This window comes from Elephas maximus, chromosome 19, assembly GCF_024166365.1.
Source record: "Elephas maximus indicus isolate mEleMax1 chromosome 19, mEleMax1 primary haplotype, whole genome shotgun sequence".
Lineage (NCBI taxonomy): Eukaryota > Metazoa > Chordata > Mammalia > Proboscidea > Elephantidae > Elephas > Elephas maximus.
In genome coordinates, this window is record NC_064837.1 from 25,240,524 (window position 1) to 25,250,007 (window position 9,484).

General features: G+C 39.8%; 1 pseudogene; it reads right to left on the reverse strand.

The window, feature by feature from the left end:
* Positions 1-228: 228 nt before the first annotated feature.
* Positions 229-1,454, reverse strand: LOC126062125 (tyrosine-protein phosphatase non-receptor type 2-like; annotated as a pseudogene).
* Between the last annotated feature and the right edge of the window lie 8,030 nt (positions 1,455-9,484).

A 9,484-nucleotide genomic window follows, 5' to 3' on the forward strand; every position in this document is an offset into this window, starting at 1 on the left:
AGAAGGAATGGCAAAATACAAAGTAGTCTCCCCTAATTTGTTTCTTTTACATCTTTCTACATTTCATACACGCATTAAAAAACAATACATCAAATTAAAGGATTCTGTAAAGTCTTCTGCTGGTGGGTGTTCTTCATTCCCTGGATGTAAAGTTTACTTTGTAAACAGACAGCTGTGAGGCAATCTACAGGTCTATCAAGCCTCACTTTAGTTTCTGGAGTAGGCTTCAGGTCTTGCTTTGCACATCAATGGTTCAAAATTTATAGTTGCAGAATATTCTCAAATCGTGAATACTTAGGTGTCTGTCAATCTTGGCCTTTTTCGTTCAGTCTCATTTAGCCTCTGCTTCATCTGTCGCACCTTCTGAACAGTGTTAGCTTTTCTGTCCTCTCGAATACATTTCCGCAGAGCACTCTCACTCTTTCCCTCTACAGTATTTTGCATTTCAGAGGACAGTCCTGTACACCTGTCACCTGTAAGTTTTCCTTCTTCTAAGCTCATTCTGTTCCCATTGTATCTTTCAGTCACTATTTTGGTTGGTGAATGATCAAAAGCAGGAGACAAGTCTTCCTTAGAAAGCTCTTTCCACAGTTTCTGTATGTTTGAATCTCCCTTTATAAACTTTACTCCTTCTATTATAGCCATATATGAGAATCTGAGCTGATCTGGTGTCTGAATAAGTCCTATTCGATATTTTCTCATGTTCAGTAATACTTGTTTAATGTTAGTATCATTTCCTTTTTCCATCAAAATCAGACAGCTGTCTACTAGGGAAAAAGTGTCAGATCGCCCGATGCCGGCACTGAAGTGAACTACAACGGTCCTATGCTCAGGGCTCAAGGAGCCAAATTCTCTCACTTTAAATAAGAAATTGAGAAATGAAGCTGGTGATTCAGGGACTCCAAAATCTGGCCAGGTGGTACAATGAAAGTGAGATATTGTTCTGGTTTCACCACTATTGATATTTTCTAGTTGTAGTAGATGCACCGTATACTATGATTTCACATCTTCTGATAAGAACTTCACAATAAATACTGTTTCTTTAAACAGCATCTCTTGGTCATCTTTTTTGGCCAGTACTGTGCACATTTAACCGATTCCTTCTCTACAACTCAGTTTAGCATGACAACTGCTTTGGTCTTTTGCTGCCAAACCATGAGCCAGAAATGACAACATGTATTAGGAAGTGAACGCTGTGTTAAGATGTAACTCCTTTGTGCCTCTTCTATGTCAACTAAACTGGCATTAATATAATCATTTTCAGTATTTTGCAGTTTAACACGACTGTGATCATATGGGCTCACATCTCTGTATCTGTTTCCATTTCTGTTTTCTGGAAACTTGACCACCCTATGAGGATAGTCATGGGACTCATTTCAAATTTCCAGGTACAGCTGCTGCCAACAATTCCGAGCATCCAGCTCATCAAACTCCCGCTGGACGGTGATGGACATGGTGGCAGGAGCTACAGACGCGAAGGAAGCTAGGTCCGTGGAGAGGTTCATGCCCCGCGCCCAGTATATTCTTGATATATTCTAACTATATGGTATTATGTCCCAAGGTTATGTGTTACATCTGAAGTTCTTTAAAAATATGCTTCGAAAACTTTTTTTAACTGATTTTATTTGGCCTTTGTGTTGTGGTTGTAATTAATTTCTATCAGGTCTTTCACCATTAAGAATTATGTTTATAAACTAGTCATGACTGTATTAAGTTTTGTCATCTACAGATAAGTTTTTACTTTCTGAATACATATGACCAGAATATCTCAAGAAAAAAAAAGATGGACTATATTGGTCTTATGAAAGAGACTGTGAGTAGACTCAATCAAAATTTCCAAAATTCTTATGCAAATACTGGTGGGTTCACAGACTGTGGTTGATGCAGTATCACATGAAAGAGAAGTTAACTACATAAGGCCGAGGAAACGATATGACACTATGGGTTTTATGGGGAATATTTCTCATGTTTTAAGGTTTTTCTTTCTGGAAATAAGAAATGCTTTAAGGTTCTACTTTCCGGAGATAAGAAACCATATTCCTCTTTTCTCCTAAGTTATCTAACTAGTGGGTTTAGATATTGTTAACTCTTGAATTAACAATCTTAGGTTTGGCAGAATGTAGTTGTTGCTGGGGCACATGAAAAGCAGTTACGGATGCTGCTTATGCACAGACAAACACCTCAGGAGATTTGTTTCCTTGGTTCAAAGACCTTAGGGTCATGGTTTCATTGGTTATTTCGTACAATCGGCCTAATGTTAGTGTTTCTATCCTACCTCCTGATTTGCTGTGTGGTGCCTGAGAACTTCAAAAAGGATACTAATTGAGCATTTTTGATCAAAGAGTCTATAACAGAGAAAACCATGAGAGTTATATGTAATTCTCCCAGAATCCAGGTTTCTGGCTTTCATAGAGGATGGGGCAGCCCACACAGGCCATCGCCTTTGGGTGTCCTTTTGGAAAAACAAACTAATTCCTGAAGCCACTTTGACGTAAACAATTGTCCAGATAAACTAACAAGACTATTTTTGCTCTGGGTGTTGTGCTTTTTTTAAAGAATTCCGTCTGTTTTGAGAAAATGACTCCCAAGATCAGTAAATAGAGTGATATTTAGGGTAAATCAGTAATTGGTTTAATCAGTCTTCAAGACAATGTTGTATAAAATACCTGTCTAATATTTATGATCAAACTCTCACCCTCTTGCTATACAGAAAATTATGTATCTTAAGAAAACCAGGCTTGCCCTCAGGGAGAACATTTAGTATGTTTTAGACAGATTTACTGAGACCTCCAACAGGAGAAGTCCATCCTGTTTTATCTTGCTAATCATGAATTCCCTAACGGAAACTTAGTTTTCATATGGAAGTTTTTCTATATTTTCTGTTTTCTCTGGGCAAACTTTGTGTATTCCTTCTAGACATGTTTTTTATGTGATATATTCACCTATACTAGTTTAGATGGTCTCTTTCCAACGATAGTGAATTTACGTAAACAATTTCTCACTTAAATTCCTGATAAATGCGTAGGCAGTACGCTTTGAGACAACTTTAAGATTATCTTTAGCTATTCATAGTAAATGTTAGAAAGGTAATGTTAAATTTGTTACCCGTTGTAAAATGAGTCAGAAAAGAAAAAAAAGCCCATTTGTCCAACACTCAGGGTATGGTGGGTAATTTTAAATCCTATTTACAGTATATTTGAATTGGAGAAGTCTTTAAGAAATTTATTAATCATGGGTTTGGGGTTATGGGACAAATAACAGATGAAGTTGGTAGTGGGATGGAAACATAACAGTGATCTCTGGCCTCATTAAGCCGAGGTGACATGATATAACAGAATAGCCTTAGGATTTTATTTATTGGTCCAAGAAAAGTGTAGTCTGTGCTGTAACAAATACCACTTATTAAATAACACAAGAAAAATAGAACACACAGAATTGGACAATGAGCTACTTGGTTACACACTGTAAAACCCTTACAAACACCAGATTTATTGGGCTGGTTACTAACAAGAATAAGTACATGAGCTAGGTCACTACTGCAAGGGAGAGTCCTGATAGTGTTAGACATAATAAAATTTATCCTCTACTGTCTTACACACTTAAAAGGCAAAAGAAAAGCCTCATGTTGATGTACACTGAGCCTGCAGTTGGTGAGAAATTTGCTCTTCTTACTTAAGGTCCTGGTGAAGAACCAGATGGTTTCTGATGGAAAGCCAGCACCATGAGTTGAAACAGCCTGCAGTGGCTGCAATCTAGGAGCTCAACTAAGTCCAGGCATTGATCATCGATGTGTTCCCTGTCCTTGAGCATATAGAATGTAACCCAGCTGGAGCTGGACTGAAAAGGACTCACAAGGACTAACAAAGACACACCAACTGAGCCCTGAGATAAAGACAATAGATGAGACAGTCCTGAAAATTATGTTTTAGAGAACTTTTCACATAAAGCCAATCAAACAGAACACAAAAGACTTTTCACTCTTATCTTTTTTCTATTAGCATTTTATAAATAGAAAATTTGTTGGACCAATAAAACCCCCAAAATCCTGACAAATTGCCAGCCAATAACACAGTCCCTGCAAAAAATCCAGAGTGGGACTAATATTCAAAAGAGGACATAAGTAGGCTGAGGCATTATAGAAAGTCCTTACTAAAAGGCTTAAAATTGGGCTACAAAAACAGAAAAACCTCTCAAAAATTTATAAAGTAATTTAGGGACCTAAAGAAAGCCTCTGTGAGTTTCTTGAAAGAATTTTTCAGGCCTTCTGGAGACACACTGACATAGATACTGAAGTTACTGAAAATCAACTAATGGTTGATATCATCGTCATAGGACAAAGCTCTATAGATATGCGAAAAAAACTCCAGAAATTGGATGGAGGACCAGGCTGCAGCTGGTGAGATAGTCACGCCGAGGGGATGGGCAGTAAACAAGGAAAAATACAGGGGCCTGGCTTGTCGGTAAAGTACTCAAGTGTTATCTGGTCGGGGAAGAAGGGAGTGATGCCTGAAGTGGCGATAAGGTCCAAGCCTACCCCCGCCCAGAAACTGTGAAACAACCACAGGCGTTTGTCAGGCTCCTAAGATATTGGTGCCCCTTCATACCCCATGTAGCCCATAGCCTACGGCCCCTATACAGGTTAATGAAGAAAAACTGAGACTAAAGTAAACAAAAAGATTGGGCGAGAAAGTGATTCAGGAGGATAGAGAAGAGAATGAGTGAGACAGACAAAAAGACACAAAGGAGGTGGGGCCAAGATGGCGGACTAGGTGGACGCTACCGCGGATCCCTCTTGCAACAAAGACTCGGAAAAACAAGTGAATCGATCACATGCATAACAATCTACGAACTCTGAACAACAAAAACAGATTTAGAGACAGAGAACGAACAAATATGGGGAGGCAGCGATTGTTTTCAGAGCCAGGAGCCAGCGTACCAGTCAGGAGACCTTCGGAGCCCGATTTGGGGCAGAGCCCAGGGGGGCAGACGGCATAGACAAGGGGCCCAGCCCTGGCCCTCAAACTCATTCCCGGAGGGGGCCCAGCCAGTTCGCGAGGGCGGCGTGGCGGTGCAGCCGGTGGGAGAAGTCCCCGGGAGGCAGTGACTGGTCTTGGAGCGGGGAGAGCAGTGCCCCAGCCGGGGAGCCGTCCCGCCGGGATTTTGGCAGGGCGCGCGCATGGCGTGAGCACGGGGAGCAGCTCCATGCCCCTGAATTGACCCCGGGGGGGGCCCAGCCGGTTCCCACGGGTGGCGTGGCGGCGCAGCCGGTGGGAGAAGTCCCCGGGAGGCAGTGGCTGGTCTTGGAGCGGGGAGAGCGGCGTCCCAGCCGGGACACACAGTCGTGGCGCAGGCACGGGGAGCTGCTCCGCTCTCCTGAGCTGACCCTGGGGGGGGGCCTAGCCGGTTCGCAGCGTCGGCACGGCGACGTGGCTGGCAGGACGGGGAGTCCCTGGGAGGCAGCTTCTGATTTTGGAGTCGGGAGTGCACCGTCCTAGTAGGGGAACCTTAACCTTGGGGGTGGGGCTGATAGCGGAGGATCTGACTGTGACTCCAGCGGGCCAGACCCCCCGGGGGCAATCTCCACACAGCCAGCACGCATAGGCGACGCGCCCGCGGAAATCTCAGATATAATAGTCATTCCAAGCAAGACAAGCAACTCTGGCTATATTCTGAGGTGCTACTCTCCTAGCTCTCTGATCCCTCCCCCACCCTCCTCAGGCAGCTCCATTAACATCCGAATAGCCTGAGCCAGAGGGAGAACCCTGATAGGGCTCTGACTGCATTTTTTTTAGCGGATTTTCTGGAAAAACTGGTTTCCCAGTGATGGCTTGGAGACAGCAGTCCATATCAAACCACATAAAGAAACAGACCGTGACAGCTTCTCCAACCCCCCAAACAAAAGAATCAAAATCTTTCCCAAAGGAAAATACAATCCTAGAATTATCAGATACAGAATATAAAAAACTAATTTACAGAATGCTTCAAGACATCACAAACGAAATAAGGCAAACTGCAGAAAAAGCCAAGGAACACACTGATAGAACAGTTGAAGAACTCAAAAAGATTATTCAAGAACATAGCGGAAAAATTAATAAGTTGCAAGAATCCATAGAGAGACAGCATGTAGAAATCCAAAAGATTAACAGTAAAATTACAGAATTAGACAACGCAATAGGAAGTCAGAGGAGCAGACTCGAGCAATTAGAATGCAGACTGGGACATCTGGAGGACCAGGGAATCAACACCAACATAGCTTAAAAAAATCAGATAAAAGAATTTAAAAAAATGAAGAAACCTTAAGAATCATGTGGGACTCTATCAAGAAGGATAACTTGCGAGTGATTGGAGTCCCAGAACAGGGAGGGGGGACATAAAACACAGAGAAAATAGTTGAAGAACTCCTGACACAAAACTTCCCTGACATCATGAAAGACGAAAGGATATCTATCCAAGATGCTCATCGAACCCCGTTTAAGATTGATCCAAAAAGAAAAACACCAAGACATATTATCATCAAACTTGCCAAAAACAAAGATAAACAGAAAATTTTAAAAGCAGCCAGGGAGAAAAGAAAGGTTTCCTTCAAGGGAGAATCTATAAGAATAAGTTCAGACTACTCAGCAGAAACCATGCAGGCAAGAAGGGAATGGGACGACATATACAGAGCACTGAAGGAGAAAAACTGCCAGCCAAGGATCATATTATCCAGCAAAACTCTCTCTGAAATATGAAGGCGAAATTAAGATATTTACAGATAAACACAAGTTTAGAGAATTTGCAAAAACCAAACCAAAGCTACAAGAAATTCTAAAGGAGATTTTTTGGTCAAAAAACCAATAATATCAGATACCAGCACAATACAAGGTCACAAAACAGAACGTCCTGATATCAACTCAAATAGGGAAATCACAAAAACAAACAAATTAAGATTAATTTAAATAAATAAATAAATAAAATAATACACATAACAGGGAATCATGGAAGTCAATAGGTAAAAGATCACAATAATCAAAAAGAGGGACTAAATACAGGAGGCATTGAACTGCCAGATGGAGAATGCTACAAGGCGATATAGAACGATACAAGTTAGGTTTTACTTAGAAAAATAGCGGTAAATAATAAGGTAACCACAAAAAGGAATATCAAATCCATAACTCAAGATAAAAGCCAAGAAAAACGTAACGACTCAACTAACATAAAGTCGAACACTATGAAAATGAGGATCTCACAATTTGCTAAGAAAAACGTCTCAGCACAAAAAAGTATGTGGAAAAAGAAAATGGCCAACAACACACATGAAAAGGCATCAAAATGACAGCACTAAAAACTTATTTATCTATAATTACCCTGAATGTAAATGGACTAAATGCACCAATAAACAGACAGAGAGTCATGGACTGGATAAAGAAACACGATCCATCTATATGCTGCCTACAAGAGACACACCTTAGACTTACAAACACAAAGAAACTAAAACTCAAAGGATGGAAAAAATATATCAAGCAAACAATAAGCAAAAAAGAAGGGGAGTAGCAATATTAATTTCTGACAAAATAGACTTTACACTTAAATCCACCACAAGGCATAAAGAAGGACACTATATAATGATAAAAGGGACAATTGATCAGGAAGACATAACCATATTAAATATTTATGCACCCAATGACAGGGCTGCAAGATACATAAATCAAATTTTAACAGAATTGAAAAGTGAGATAGACACCTCCACAATTATAGTAGGAGACTTCAACACACCACTTTCGGAGAAGGACAGGACATCCAGTAAGAAGCTCAATAGAGACACGGAAGACCTACTTACAGCAATCAACCAACTTCACCTCATTGACTTATACAGAACTCTCCACCCAAATGCTGCAAAATATACTTTTTTTTCTAGCGCACATGGAACATTCTCTAGAATAGACCACATATTAAGTCATAAAACAAACCTTTGCAGAGTTCAAAACATCGAAATATTACAAAGCATCTTTTCAGACCACAAGGCAATAAAACTAGAGATCAATAACAGAAAAACTAGGGAAAAGAAATCAAATACTTGGAAAATGAACACTACCCTCCTGAAAAAAGACTGGGTTATAGAAGATATCAAGGAGGGAATAAGGAAATTCATAGAATGCAACGAGAATGAAAATACTTCCCATCAAAACCTCTGGGACACAGCAAAAGCAGTGCTCAGAGGCCAATTTATATCAATAAATGCACACATACAAAAAGAAGAAAGAGCCAAAAGCAGAGAACTGTCCCGACAACTTGAACAAATAGAAAGTGAGCAACAAAAGAACCCATCAGGCACCAGAAGAAAACAAATACTAAAAATTAGAGCTGAACTAAATGAATTAGAGAACAGAAAAACAATTGAAAGAATTAACAAAGACAAAAGCTGATTCTTTGAAAAAATTAACAAAATTGATAAACCATTGGCTAGACTGACTAAAGAAATATAGGAAAGGAAACAAATTACCCGAATAAGAAACGAGAAGGACCACATCACCACAGAACCAAATGAAATTAAAAGAATCATTTCAGATTACTACGAAAAATTGTACTCTAACAAATTTGAAAACCTAGAAGAAATGGATGAATTCTTGGAAAAACACTACCTACCTAAACTAACACATTCAGAAGTAGAACAACTAAATGGACCCATAACAAAAAAAGAGATTGAAACGGTAATCAAAAAACTTCCAACAAAAAAAAGTCCTGGCCCGGATGGCTTCACTGCAGAGTTCTACCAAACTTTCAGAGAAGACTTAACACCACTACTACTGAAGGTATTTCAAAGCACAGAAAATGATGGAATACTACCGAACTCATTCCATGAAGCCACCATCTCCCTGATACCAAAACCAGGTAAAGACATTACAAAAAAAGAAAATTATACACCTATATCCCTCATGAACATAGATGCAAAAATCCTCAACAAAATTCTAGCCAATAGAATCCAACAACACATCAAAAAAATAATTCACCCTGATCAAGTGGGATTTATACCAGGTATGCAAGGCTGGTTTAATATCAGAAAAACCATTAATGTAATTCATCACATAAATAAAACAGAAGATAAAAACCACATGATCTTATCAATTGATGCAGAAAAGGCATTTGACAAAGTTCAACACCCATTTATGATAAAAACTCTTACCAAAATAGGAATTGAAGGAAAATTCCTCAACATAATAAAGGGCATCTATGCAAAGCAACAGCCAATATCACTCTAAATGGAGAGAACCTGAAAGCATTTCCCTTGAGAACGGGAACCAGACAAGGATGCCCTTTATCACCGCTCTTATTCAACATCGTACTTGAAGTCCTAGCCAGGGCAATTGGGCTAGACAAAGAAATAAAGGGTATCCGGATTGGCAAGGAGGAAGTAGAGTTATCACTATTTGCAGATGACATGATCTTATACACAGAAAACCCTAAGGAATCTTCCAGAAAACTACTGAAACTAATAGAAGAGTTT